Source organism: Molossus molossus, unplaced genomic scaffold (genome assembly GCF_014108415.1).
Source record: "Molossus molossus isolate mMolMol1 unplaced genomic scaffold, mMolMol1.p scaffold_m16_p_6, whole genome shotgun sequence".
NCBI lineage: Eukaryota > Metazoa > Chordata > Mammalia > Chiroptera > Molossidae > Molossus > Molossus molossus.
This window is the reverse complement of record NW_023425399.1, coordinates 51,684,667-51,697,131: the sequence shown is the minus strand read 5'-3', so window position 1 is coordinate 51,697,131 and position 12,465 is coordinate 51,684,667. Positions and strand designations below refer to the sequence as shown.

The 12,465-nt window shown below is 41.9% G+C and overlaps 1 protein-coding gene across 1 annotated transcript in view; it reads right to left on the bottom strand.

Annotated features, from left to right (window-relative positions):
* The window catches only part of PYGB (glycogen phosphorylase B), a gene marked incomplete at its 5' end in the record, with an annotated part of 67,771 nt that overhangs the window by 27,945 nt on the left and 27,361 nt on the right, over window positions 1-12,465 (bottom strand).

Genomic DNA, 12,465 nt, shown 5'->3' with positions numbered 1-12,465 from the left:
CGAAACAAGCCAAACAGAGAAAAACAAGTATCATATGATCTCACTTATCTGTGGAATATAATGATCATAACAATCTGAGGAATAGGGTAGTCCCAGAGACATGGAAGTAGGGTACAAACCGACAATCCCCAGAAGAGGAAATGGTGGGGGAGAGATAAACCACAGCTCTTACATGCATGTATGCATGAACAATGGACATGGAGAAGAAAGTTGGGGACAGGGCAGGGAGGTGGTGTAGGGGGGATTCAGTGAGAGTAAAAGGAGAAACATCTGTAACAAAAATAATTAATATAAAAAAGAAAGAAAGAAAGAAAACACAACCCATATATATGCTGTGTACAAGAGACCCAGCCCTGGGCGGTTTTGCTCAGTGGTTAGAGCGTCAGCCTGCAGTCCACAGAGACCCGGGTTTGGTTCACGCTAAAGGCACACACTCTGGTTGCAGTTTGTCCTGGGCCCTGATTGGGTTGTGTGGGTGGCAGCCACTTGATGTGTTCCTTTTATGTTGATATTTCTCTCTCCCTCTCTGAACAACAAATGAAAAAAATGTCCTTGGGTGAGGATGAAAAAAAAGAAAACATGACCCATATATATGCTGTGTACAAGAGACCCAAACTTGGCCAGTTTGGCTCAGTGGTTAGAACATTGGCCTGCGGTCCAGAGAGGCCCGGATTCAGTTTCCACTAAGGGCACGTACCCCGGTTGCAGTTTGTCCCTGGCCCTGGTTGGGTCATGTGGGTGGCAACCACTCAATGTGTTCCTTTCATGTTGATGTTTTTCTTTCTCTCTCTTTTACTTTATCTGAACAAAATATTGAAAAATGTCCTTGGATGTGAGGATAAAAAAAATAAAATAAAAAAGACCCACCTCACAACAAAAGACTCACATAGGATGAAAGTGAAGGAATGGAAAAAAATTTTCCAGGCAAATGGAAATGAGAAACAGCTGGTGTAGCAATATTCATATCTGATAAGATACTTCAAAACAAGGGCCATAATAAGAGACAAAGGCTACTACATAATATTAAAAGGATCAATTTATAAAGAGGATATAAAAATTTTTCTTGAAGATGGCAGAGGGCAGAAGTGGAGAGAGGGTAAGTGTGAGAGAGTGAGCGAGTGTGTGAGAGAGTGTGAGTGGATGTGAAGGTGGATGACCAACCCAAGCAGTGCAGAGATGCAGAGCACAAGGTTTCTGTGATGTGGATGGGAGCAGCAAGCTACTGCAGTAAGTGGCCCTTCAGGGCACTTCTCCCTGCACAACGGAAAGGTCCCACCATTTTGGAAGATCCCACGTCTTCCCTGGGAGGAGGCAGTGGGAGTGACTAGGGTCCAGCAACCTGAGCCCACCAGTGCACCTGGCACAATTAAACAAGTGGACATTCTGTGTCAAGACAAACCAGTGCACAGTAGTAGAGCCTTCAAGGTGCCAGTCTCAGAAGCCGCAGACAGCCCAAAGCCCAGCACCATCCCCCATAGTAGCAGCCCAAACAGAGTGGAGATATACCCCCAGCAACAGAGGCTGGGGAGCAGACATCCATCCCAGGCAACAGAAGCACAGACCAGCAGCTGAGACCCATCCCAAAAAACTACAACAAAAGCTGAGCAGGAGTTGAGCCCCACAGGGCAGCAGCACTCCTTAGCCACCAGGAGCAGCACCTGGGGCTCCACAGAGACCATTGCAGTCCAGCAGCTCACAAAAGCAATAGGAAGCCTGAGCCCCAGAGAGATGGGTGCAATCCAGCTGCCCTCCCATGGGACCTGCAGAGTGCAGGGGCACAAAAGAGGCCCGTGCGACCCTGCAGGGACTGTGTGATCCAGTTACCCATGGAACATGTGGGATGCTGAAGCACCAGAGAGGTCTGTGTGACCCAGCAGCCCATAACATAGGCATAGAGCTAGGTCCCCAAAGAGATTGTCTGATCCAGTTACCCGTGGGACCTGCATGGTGCTGGGGCATCAAGAAGGCCTGTGCAACCCAGCTGTGCATAAGATAGGCATAAAGGATGTGAAAAATGGAGGCTGAGTGATTAGAAGCTACGCAGACTATCTCCCAGGACCAAACAGGAATTACAAGTAAAATAAAGACAAATTCTCAGAAAAAAGCAACAGAAAAGCAGCAGGACAGGGCCATATAACCAGGGGAACTGAAAGGATGTGCAGAGGCACAACAGGGTCTTGGGCTGGGAGCCAAAGGACAGCTGCAATCTTAGCTGTGAGCAGCACCCGTGGGGAATAAAGACCAAACCCACTCCACAGTGCAGAGAGCCAGAACAGAGCGCTAAAATAGCCACACCCACTCACTTGGGGGCTCCAGCAGAGGGAGGGCAGACTGGGATGGAACTCTGTGGGGACACCCGGGATTTCGAGGGCACTCAGAGATATTGCTGAGTTGCAGCCACAAAGGACAGTGGACAGTGTGCTACTTCCCAGAGCTGTGGGGAAAAGCAGCAGCACGCCCCTTGGTGATTCAGCCTTTCCCAGGTGAGGCAAAGAAATGCAAATTGAAGATCATTAATAATCAGCATCTACCCAACCTCTGGAAATCCTCTTATGCAGAACACCAGAGCAACATTCCAAGGCACTGAGTAACTAAAAGTACTAGTCACCAGAGAAAAGCCAGAGGACAACTGAACCTTTCTGGGGCTTGCAAATATACACGGCAAAGTAAGACTTGACAGTGGTGTTTAATGTGGGCCCACCCAGACTCATCCAAACCCAGTATAGGGAGCCACAAACAGCAGAACACCAACAGACACAGGAAAAATTTAGCAGGCTCCAAAACCCACTGAGATAGCCAAATGGTGAAACAAAGACACAAATTCCAAATGAAAGAACAAGAGAACTCTATCCAAATTATCAGAGGGAGAGTTCAGAGTCATGATCTTGAGGAAGCTCAACAGCATGAATAAGAACACCAGCACCATGAGTAAAGATATAGAAAAAATGAAAACCAACCAAGTGGAAATGAAGAATGACATATCAGAAATAAAGAACACACTGGAAAGTCTAAATATCAGAATAGAGGAAGCTGAAGACCGGATCAGTGAATTAGAAGACAGGGTAGAAAAAAATCAACCCATCAGAAAACCAAAAGGACAAAACAATTGAAAAACAGGAAGACAGCTAAAGAGAACTGTGGGAAAACTGGAAACGTAATAACATTGGCATTATAGTAGTCCTCAAAGAGGAAGAAAATGGGCAAGGGTTAGCGAATATACTTGAAGAAATAGTGATAGAAAACTTTCCTAACATGGTGAAGGAAGAAGGCATTCAAGTTCAAGAAGCACAGAGAGCCCTGGCCAGTTTGGCTCAGTGGTTAGAGCGTCTGCCTGCGGTCCAGAGAGACCCGGGTTCGGTTCCCGCTAAGGGCATGTACCTCGGTTGCAGTTTGTCTCTGGCCCTGGTCGGTCGTGCGGGAGGCAGCCACTCGATGTGTTCCTTTCACGTCGATGTTTCTCTCTCTATATATATTCCTCTCTCTCCCTCCCACTCTACCCGAACAAAAAATGGAAAAATGTCCTCGGGTGAGGATAAAAAAAAAAGCGCAGAGAGCCACAAGTAAAAAGAACCCAAACAGGCCCACACCAAGACACATAGTAATTAAAATGCCCAAAATTAAAGACAAAGAGAGAGACTCCTAAAGGCAGCAAGAGATAATAAACAGGTTACCTACAAAGGAAACCCCATAGGGCTCTCAGCTGACTTCTCAACAAAAACACTGCAGGCCAGAAGAGAATGGCATGAGGTAAGCAAGGTCATGAAAAACAAGAATCTGAATCTAAGACTACTCTATCCAGCAGGGCTATCATTCAAAATAGAAGGTCAAATAAAGAGCTTTACAGACAAGAAAAGGCTACGGGCATATATCAACACCAAACCAGCACTGCAAGATATGCTAAAAGGACTGCTGTAATTAGTAGAAGAAATAAGAAGAAAAGTAGAACCACACTAAATGAAAATGGCAATATATAAGTACATATCAATTATCACCTTACATGAATGGTTTGAATGCTCTGATACAAAGACACAGTGTAGCTGACTGGATAAGAAAGCATGACTCACATATATGTTGTTTACAAGAAACCCACCTCACAACAAAAGACTCACATAGGTTGAAAGTGAAAGGATGGAAGAATTTTTTTCAAGCAAATGGAAATAAAATTAAAAAAAAAGCTGTGGTAGCAATACTCATATCTGATAAAGCAGATTTTGAAATAAAGGCCATAACTAGAGAAAAAGAAGGCCACTACATAATATTGAAAGGATTTATCCAACAGAAAGATATAACCTTGGTAAACATACACACACCCAATTTAGGAGCACCAACATATATTAAAATTTTTTTGGAAGACTTCAAAGAAGAAATCAACAGCAATACAATCATAGCAGGGGACTTCAATACCCCACTGACTTCACTGGATAAATCCTCTAGACAAAAAATTAGAAGTAAACACAGACTCTAAATGAAATTCTAGATCAAATGGATTTCATAGATATCTACAGAGAATTACACCCCAAAGCTGCAGAATTCACATTCTTCTCAAGTGCACATGGGACATTCTCAAAGATAGACCACACATTAAGGCACAAACTAAATCTCTACCAGTTCAAGAAGATTGAAATTATATCAAGCATCTTCACAGATCAGAATGGCGTGAAACTACAAATCAATTGCAACAAGAACATGCAAAGATATTTGAACACATGGAAGCTAAATAACATGTTATTGAACAATGATTGGGTTACTGAGGAGATTAAGGAAGAAATTAAAAAATTCCTGGAAACCAATGAAGATGAACATACAAGACAAAATTTATGGGATGCAGCAAAAGCAATTCTGAGAGGGAAGTTCATAGCACTACAGGCCAACCTCAAGAAGCAAGAAAAATTTCTAATAGACTATCTAACCTCACAATTTAAAGAACTAGAAAGCAGACACAAAGAAAACCCCAGAGAAGGTAAAAGAATGGAATTAATAAAGGTCAGAGCAGAAATAAATGACATAGAGACCAAAAAAACAATTCAAGGGATCAATGAAACAAAGAGCTTGTTCTTAGAAAAGATAAACAAGATTGATTGACCCTTAGATAGAATCACCAAGAAACAAAAAGAGAGAACCCAAATACACTAAATCAGAAATGAAACAAAAGAAATAATAACTGACACCACAGAAATACAAAGGATTGTTAACAGATATTATGAACAATTACACAGCAATATATTCGACAATGTATGAAAGGAAGACAACCCAATTAAAAATTGGGCAGAGGAGCTGAATAGACACCTCTCCAAACAGGACATACAAATGGCTAAGAGACATATGAAGAAATGCTCAACATCACTTATCATCAGAGAGATGCAAATTAAAACAACAATGAGGTATCACTTCACACCTGTCAGAATGAACACCATCAACAAATCATCAAACAACATGTGTTGGCCAGGGTGTAGAGAAAAGGGGACTCTAGTATACTGCTGGTGGGAATGCAGACTGGGGCAGCCACTATGGAAAACAATATGGTGTTACCTCAAAAAATTAAAAATTGAACTTCTATTTTACCCAGTGATCCCACTTCTAGGAATATACATTAAGAAGCTTGAAACACCAATCAGAAAGAATATATGTACCCTCATTTTCATAGCAGCACTATTTAAAATAGCTAAGATCTGGAAACAGCCTAAATGTCCATCAGTAGACAAATGGATAAAAAAGCTGTGGTACATATACACAATGGAGTACTATGCAGCTGTAAGAAAGAAAGATCTCTTATCCTTTGAGACTACATGGAGGGACCTGGAAAGTATTTTCCTAAGCGAAACAAGCCAAACAGAGAAAGACAAGTATCATATGATCTCACTTATTTGTGGAATATAATGAACATAACAGCCTGAGGAATGGAGTATTCCCAGAGATGTTGAAGCGGGGTACAGACTGACAATCCCCAGAAAAGGGAGTTGTGGGGGAGAGATAAACCACAGAACTTATATGCATGTATGCATGAAAAATGGACATGGACAACAAAGCTGGGGACACGGCAGGGAGGGTGAATCAGTGGGGGAGAAAGAAGAAACAACTGTAAGAAAATAAATAAATGAATTAATAAAAAAATAAGTAAGTATAAAGAAGATATAGAAAATAAGATGGCAGTGGGCAGGACCAGAGGGAGGGTGAGTGTGTGAGAGAGTGAGCTAGTAGGTGAGAGAGTGTGAATGGACGTGAAGTTGGACAACCAAACTTCTGCAGTGCAGAGACATAGAGTAGAACGTTCCTCTGCTGTGGACTAGAGCAGCTGGCTACCGCGGGAAACGGCTCTATATGGCGTTTCTCCCTGTGCCGTGGGAAAGTGCCACCATTTTTTTCATCCTCACCCGAGGACATTTTTCTATTTTTTATTCAGATAGAGTGGGAAGGAGAGAGAGGAAGAGAGAGAAACATCGATGCAAAAGGTACACATTGAGTGGCTGCCACCCACATGACCCAGGGCCAGGGACAAACTGCAGCCAAGGTACATGCCCTTAGCGGGAACTGAACCTGGGTCTCTGTGGACCGCAAACTGAAGCTCTAACCCCTGAGCCAAACTGGCCAGGGTAAGTGCCACTATTTTGGAAGAAACCAGACCTTCCCTGGGAGGAGGCAGTAGGAGCGGCTAGAGCCCAGCAACCTGAGCCCACCAGCACACCTGGCACCATTGGACCATTGGACACTCTGTGTCAATACAGACCAGTGCACAGTAATGGAGCTCCCAGGTGCCGATTGTGGCTGGGAGCCCAGCACCATCCTCCGCAGTACCAGCCAGATCAGAATCAAGATATACCTCCAGCAACAGCAGCTGGGGAGCAGACATCAATCCTCAGGCAACAGAAGCACAGACCAGCAGCAGAGAACGATGCCCCCCAAAAAACTACAGCAAATGCTCAGCCCCACTGGGCAGCAGCACTCCCCAGCTACCAGTGGCAGGACCAGGGTCTCCACAGGGCTCTGTGCGACCCAGTGACCCACAAGAGCAGTGTGGAGCCAGGGTTCGAGAGTGACCTGTGAGACCCAGTGGCCCACAAGAGTGGTGCAGAACCAGGGCTCAAGAGGGGCCAGTCTCAGCAAGCCCCATACCTCTCGTTAAGTGGCCCTAGGCCTGGCACTAGAAGCAGCTAGCCTTGGTTCGCAATTTGGCTTTTCCCCAAGCCCAGCACAAGAAGCTGCCATCTGCAGTTCACTTTGTACCTTATGCTGGGTGGCCCTGGATAGAGCACAGGCAGTGGTTGACCTTGCCCCAGAACCAGCACACCTGATGAACAGCTTCAGACCATCACCCAACCACCTCCATAAGTGACACACTCAATGAGTGGACTCAGTGGGTATTGGAGCCTTGCTGAAGTACATCTTGCTCTGTGTGGTGGGCCGCTACACAGCTGATCCTCCAAGATAGTGGCTAGTGGGCACAGCCAGTCCTTGCAGCTGACCAGCCTGAGTAAACCCCTCCCATTAATGTGCCGACAGCAATTAAGACTCAATTACAAGAGAACAGTGTACAGTCCACACTAGGGGTGCACTGCAAGGGCCCAGCTGGGAGACTGTGCCACTGGATCTTAAAGGACACCTACAACAGTAGGCCACTCTATGAAGCCTAGGAGGCATAGCAACTCTGCCTAATATATAATGACAATCACAGGGAAGCAGCCAAAATAAGGAGGCAAAGAAATATGTCCCAAATGAAAGAAAAGAACAAAACTCCAGGAAAATAATTAAACAAAATAGAGATAGGCAATCTAACAGATGCAGAGTTCAGAACACAGGTTATAAGGTTGCTCAGGGAACTTGGTGAGACATCCAAGGGACTTACTGAGACCTTCAAGGAACTTAAGGAGACCTCTGTGGAACTTAGTGAGAACAGCAACAACATAAAAAAGAAATTACGGTTGCACTTACTGAAATAGTAGAGTAGGTAAAGCCAAGAAGCAAACCATCGATTTGGAATATAAGGAAGCAGAAAACACCCAACTAGAACAGTAAAAAGAAAAAGAATCCAAAAAATGAGGATAGTGTAAGAAGCCTCTGGGACAACTTCAAGCATGCCAACATTCACATCATAGGGGTGCCTGAAGAAGAAGAGAGAGAGCAAGAAATTGAAAAACCATTTGAAACAATAATGACAGGAAACTTCTCTAACTTGGTGAGGAAAACAGACATACAAGTCCAGGAAGCACAGAGAATCCCAAACAAGTTGAACTCAAAGGTCCACACCAAGACACATCATCATCAAAATGCCAAAGGTTCAAGACAAAGAGAGAATCTTAAAAGCAGCAAGAGAAAAGCAGTCTTTTACCTACAAAGAGCTCCCATAAGACTGTCAGCTGATTTCTCAAAAGAAACTTTGCAGGCCAGAAAGGAGTGGCAAGAGATATTCAAGGTGATGGAAAGCAATGACCTACATCCAATATTACTCTATCCTGCAAAGCTATCATTTAGAATCAATGGACATATCAAGAGTTTCCCAGACAAGAAAAAGCTAAAGGAATTCATCACCACCAAACCAGTATTATATGAAATGTTGAAGGGTCTTCTTGAAGGAAAAGAAGAACAAAAATATGAACAATAAAATGGCAATTAATACATATCTATCAACAATTGAATCCACAAACAAAATGAGCAAGCAGAACAGAAACAGACTCATAGATAAGAGAACTTTTTGTTGTTTGCCAGATGGATGGGGGCTCGGGGGCTGGGTGAAAATGATGAAGGAATTAAGAAGTACAAATTGGTTGTTAGACTGATGAACCTCAAAGGGAAAGGGGGAAGGAGGGTGAGATGAGATAAACCAAAGAACTTCTATGCATATATGCATAACCAATGGACACCGACAATAGTGTGGGGAAGGCAGGAGGGGGAAGGAATAGGGAGGAGGGTGTCATTGGGGTAAAAAGGGAGAAACATCAGTAATACATTCAACAATGAAAATGAGTTTAAAAAGAAAAAAGAAAAAATAAACAAAATTGATCAACCTGTAGCTAGATTCACCAAAAAACAAAGAAAGAGAACCCAAATTAATAAAACCAGAAACTAAAGGGGTGAAGTAACAATGGAGATAACAAAAATACAAAAGATTGTAAGAAAATACTATGAATCATTATATGCCAACAAATTTGACAACCTAGGTGAAATGAACAAATTTTTAGAATCATGTACAATTTCAAAACTCAACTGGGAAGAGTCGGAAAACCTAAACAGACAAATAACAATGAAGGAAATAGAAGAAATAAGCAATAAATCCCAACAAACAAAAACCCTGGTCAAGATGGCTACACGAGAGTTTTACCATTCAAAGAAGAATGATCACCTATTCCCCTCAAACTATTCTAAAAAATTTAAGAGGGAGGAAATCTTCCAAACTCTTTTTATAAGGCCAGCATAATCCTAATGCCAAAACCAGATAAAGACATTACAAAGAAAGAAAATTACAAGCCAGTATCTCTGATAAACTCATAGATGCTAAAATCCTCAACAAAATCTTAGCAAATTGAATCAAGCAATATATTTAAAAATTATACACCACAACCAAGTGGGATTTATCCCAGGGATGCAAGACTGGTACAATATTCATAAATTAATAAATGTGATACACCACATAAATAAAAAGAAAGATAAATACATATGATCATATCAACAAATGCATTTGACAAAATCCAGCATCCATTTTTCATAAAAATTCTCAGCAAAGTGGGAATAGAAGGATAATACCTCAACATAATAAAGGCCATTTATGACAAACCTATAGTTAACATGCTCAATGGGCAAAAACTAAAAACATTTCCCCTAAGAACAGGAGCAAAACAGGGATATCCACTTTTACCACTCTTATTTAACATAATATTGAAAGTCAGCCACAGCAATCTGACAAGAAAATAAATAAATAAAAGGGATCCAAATTGGAAAGGAAGAAGTGAAACTATCATTATTTGCAGATGACATGATATTGTACATAGAAAAACCTAAAGACTCCATCAGAAAACTACTAGAGTTAATAAATAAATTTGGCAAAGTAGCAGCATACAAAATCAACATCCAGCACTGGCCAGTTTGGCTCAGCAGTTAGAGCGTCAGCCTGTGGTCCAGAGAGACACAGGTTCGGTTCCCGCTAAGGGTGCATACCTTGGTTGCAGTTTGTCCCCGGCCCTGGTTGGTCGTGTGGGTGGCAGCCACTCAATGTGTCCCTTTCATATTGATGTTTCTCTCTTTCTCTTCCTCTATCTGAACAAAAAATAGAAAAATGTCCTTGGGTGAGGATACAAATAAATAATAAACAAAAAACATGCAAACAAAATCAGCATCCAGAAATCATTGGCATTTTTATGCATCAATAATGAACACATAGATAAAGAAACTAAAAGAAAAAAATCCCAGCCCTGGCCGGTTTGGCTCAGCGGTTAGAGCGTCGGCCTGCAGTCCTGAGAGACCCGGGTTCGATTCCCGCTAAGGGCGTGTACCTCGGTTGCAGTTTGTCCCCGGCCCTGGTCGGTCGTGCGGGTGGCAGCCACTCGATGTGTTCCTTTCACATCGATGTTTCTCTCTCTCTCTCTGTTCCACTCTCTCCCTCCCACTTTACCTGAACAAAAAATGGAAAAATGTCCTCGGGTGAGGATAAAAAAAAAAAAAAAAGAAAAAAAATCCCATTTACCATTGCAACAAAAAAAATAAAGATACCTAAGAATAAACTTAACCAAAGAAGTAAAGGACCTATTCACATAAATCTATAGGACATTGAAAGAAAAAAAATAGAGGAAGATATAAAAAAATGGAAGCATATACCTTGTTCATGGTTTGGAAGAATCAACATCATTAAAATGTCCATACTACCCAAAGTTATCTATAGATTCAATTCAGTCCTCATTAAAATATCAATGACATATTTCACAGAACTATAACAAACACTGCAAACATGTATATGGAACCAAAAAAGACCCCAAATTGCCACAGCAATCTTGCAAAAGAAGAATAAAGTAGGCGGGATCACAATACCAGACATCAGGTTATACTACAAAACCATTATAATCAAAACAACCTGGTACTGGCACAAGAACAGGCATATAGATCAATGGAATAGAACAGAGAACCCAGAAATTGACCCAAGACATTATGCTCAATTAATATTTGACAAAGGTGGCAAGAGCATACAATGGAGTAAAAATATTCTCTTTAATAAATGTTGTTGGGGCCCTGGCCGGTTTGGCTCAGCGGTTAGAGCGTCGGCCTGCAGTCCTGAGAGACCCGGGTTCGGTTCCCGCTAAGGGCGCGTACCTCGGCTGCAGTTTGACCCTGGCCCTGGTCGGTTGTGCGGGTGGCAGCCACTCGATGTGTCCCTTTCACATCTCCCTCCCACTCTACCTGAACAAAAAATGGAAAAATGTCCTCGGGTGAGGATAAAAAAAATAAAAATAAAAAAATAAATGTTGTTGGGAAAATTGGACAGCTACATGCAAAAAAATGAAGCTAGATCACCAACTTACACCATACACAAGAATAAACTCAAAATGGGTGAAAGACTTAAATGTGACTGATGAATCCCTAAAAATCGTAGAAGAAAATATAAGTAGCAAAACCTCAGACATCACACAGCAGAATTTTCACTGGTATAATGCCTAGGGCAAGAGAAACAAAGGAAAAAATTAATAAATGGGACTACATCAAACTAAAAAGCTTCTTCATAGAAAAAGAAACAAGAATCAAACTGGAAAGGGAACACACTGTATGGAAGAACATAATTGCCAATGATATATCAGATAAGGGGTTAATTTCCAAAATATATAGAGTGCTCTTACCACTCAACAAAAGGAAGACAAAGGATCCAATTGAAAAATGGGCCGAGGACCTAAATAGATACCTCTCCATACAGGACAAATGGCCAAGAGACATATGAGAAAATGCTGAATGGCAATAATCATCAGAGAGATGAAAATTAAAATGACTATGAGGTATCACCTCACACCTGCCAGAATGGCTGCCATCAACAAATTATCAAACAGGTGCTGGTTCAGCTACTATGGAAAACAATATGGTGTTACCTCAAAAAATTAAAAATTGATCTGCCATTTGATCCAGTGATCCCACTTCTAGGAATATATTCTAAGAAGCCTGAAACAGCAATAAGAAAGAATATATGCACCCCTATGTTCATAGCAACACTATTTGCAATTCCTAAGATCTGGAAACAGCCCAAGTGTCCATCAATATAGTGGATAAGAAAGCAATGGTACATATACAAAATGGAGTACTATGCAACTGTAAGAAAAAAAGATCTCTTATTCTTTGAGACGACATGGAAGAAGAGTATTATGCTAAGCAAAATAAGCCAGTCAGAGAAAGACAAGTATCACATGATCTCACTTATCTGTGGAATATAATGAACAAAATAATCTGATGAACAAAATAGACCCAGAGACTTAGAAGTAAGGTTCAGACTGACCAACCTTA